Here is a 2500-nt window from a genome sequence, read left to right on the forward strand (position 1 = left end):
TACAGAGTGACTAAAACATTACGCCATATCGAGCCCCAAGCTTGTAGACCATTCATCTCTCCTACTGGTACATGTTCGTCTTGTTGTGGGTGTTTAGGGCTACCAAAACATTACGCCATACCGAGCCCTGAGCTGTAGACCATTTATCTCTCCTACTGGTATATGTTCGTCTTGCTGTGGGTATTTAGGGCTGCCAAAATATTACGCCATATCGAGCCCCGAGCTGTAGACCATTTATCTCGCCTACTGGTATTGCTCGTCTTGTTGTGGGTATTTAGGGCTACCAAAACATTACGCCGTATCGAGCTTTGAGCCGGAAGACCATTCATGTCTCTAACTGGTACTTGATCGTCATGTTGAAGGAATATAGGGCCACTGATTCATTACACCATATCGAACCCTTGGTACATAATAGCTCCTAGTTCCTCATCAACAGTACTGTTGCTATATTTATAAAGTGATTAGATGGTCAACGGTCCTGTTGATGTTTTCGACATGTGATCAGATGCTCTTGTTCTGTTGTATTTATCAGAAAATCAAGAGCCTTTAATCAACGGTACCGTTGTATTTAACAGGAAATTAGCTCTTAATCAACGGAATCGTTGTTGAATGTAAAAGGCAATTAGAAACTCTTAATGGTAGGTACTCAAACTGAAACCATAATGGAAGGAAATGTAATAGAATTTATATTACCTATGAGCTGTACTCATCGATTTGTGTTAGAGTGTCAAGTCTTAGCTCTTGGTCCCAGCAGTGAGAGAGAGAGAGAGAGAGAGAGAGAGAGAGAGAGAGAGAGAGAGAGAGAGAGAGAGAGCTATCTCGGCGTTCAGAATTATTTCAGTGAACCATTTCTCTCGTGTCAGAGAAATGTGGGTCGAGCCACTTCAGACTCAACATAAGGAAAAATAGTTTGCCAGCTTTAAAACTGTTGTCAGGGTTGGCAGCCTGGAAAGAGGCTGCCAACCCCCTGAAAACGTATAAGCAGCCTAGAAAGGTGTAGGCAGCCTGGAAAGGTGTAGGCAGCCTGGAAAAGTGTAGGTAGCCTGGAAAGATGTAGATAATCTGGAAAGGTGTTAGTAGCCTGGAAAGATGTAGGTAGCCTGGAAAGTTGTAACCTGGAAAGGTGTAGATAATCTGGAAAGGTGTTGGTAGCCTGGAAAGGTGTAGGTAGCCTGGAAAGGTGTAAGTAGCCTGGAAAGGTGCAGGCAGCCGGGAAAGGTGTAGGTAGCCTGGAAAGGTGTAGGCAGCCTGGAAAGGTGTAGGCAGTCGTGAAAGGTGTAGGTAGCTTGGAAAGGTGTAAGTAGCCTGGAAAGGTGCAGGCAGCCGGGAAAGGTATTGGTAGTTGGAGTGTTGTTGCAGTCTTCAGAAGTACTGGTAACTAAGAGAGGTGTTGGCCCACGTTTCGGAACATTCCTTTCCCCAAACAAGCGAAACATCACCGTATCTAAGTTTCTTTAATTCCTCAAAGAAAGGATGATGTTACATGTTCGTCTTGTTGTGGGTATTTAGGGCTACCAAAACATTACGCCGCATCGAGCCCCGAGTTTGTAGACCATTTATCTCTCCTACTGGTACATGTTCGTCTTGTTGTGGGTATTTAGGGCTACCAAAACATTACACCATATCGAGCTTTCAGCCAGAAGACCATTCATCTATCTAACTGGAACATGATCGTCGTGTTGAAGGAATATAGGGCCACTGATTCATTACACCATATCGAACCCTTGGTACATAATAGCTCCTAGTACCTCATCAACAGTACTGTTACTATATTTATAAAGTGACTGGATGGTCAACGGTCCTGTTGATATTTTCGACATGTGATCAGACATGATGCTGACAGACGTAATGATGATTATTTATAGCGCTTACCCAACACTTGTTGACGGAGTGACTGAGGTCAGTGGTGGAGCGCTGGTTAGGTCAGTACCACGGCTCGATTCCCCGTCCATTCCTCCGCTAATTCATTATATGTTAGGAGCAAAGAGGTGTGTACCATGCCGAAAAGAGGAATTTAATAAAGGATTTTAATAAAGGCAGCGTACACTTTAATAAATGCGGTCAACGGTTAAGTGCTTCAACTCGCCAAACGGAGACTTTGAACTGAGGGCAAGTCAGTCCTCAAAACCAGCAGCCCAGTGCGTTGTCCCTTGTACCATGTCGGGGTAACAAGAGCCGTCCAACTGGGGGGTTGCAAGTATCTTTGGCAGGTTAAATCCCCACCACCAGATGTAGACCAAACGAAATGTAAACTTTGCCAGATGGACTATTGTCACACCCTGCGTCATTATGTACTGGAGTGCGATAAAATTAATGAATTTAGAGACAACTCACTCAGAAATGTTCAAGAAATGGCAAAGTATTTTATCCAGTGGAATATTACAGACCATTCTGGAGAAATACCCTGACTTTGCTAGCTGTAAATAATGCATTACCATGTGTGTGTGTGTGTGTGTGTGTGTGTGTGTGTGTGTGTGTGTGTGTACTCACCTATTTGTAC

At 44.0% G+C, this 2500-nt stretch overlaps 1 protein-coding gene across 1 annotated transcript in view; it reads right to left on the reverse strand.

The window, feature by feature from the left end:
- LOC128685988 (uncharacterized) overlaps positions 1–2500 on the reverse strand; it is an 89292-nt gene that overhangs the window by 86059 nt on the left and 733 nt on the right. The gene's annotated exons all lie outside the window — the stretch shown is intronic.

The sequence above is a fragment of the Cherax quadricarinatus genome, chromosome 9 (genome assembly GCF_038502225.1).
Source record: "Cherax quadricarinatus isolate ZL_2023a chromosome 9, ASM3850222v1, whole genome shotgun sequence".
NCBI lineage: Eukaryota > Metazoa > Arthropoda > Malacostraca > Decapoda > Parastacidae > Cherax > Cherax quadricarinatus.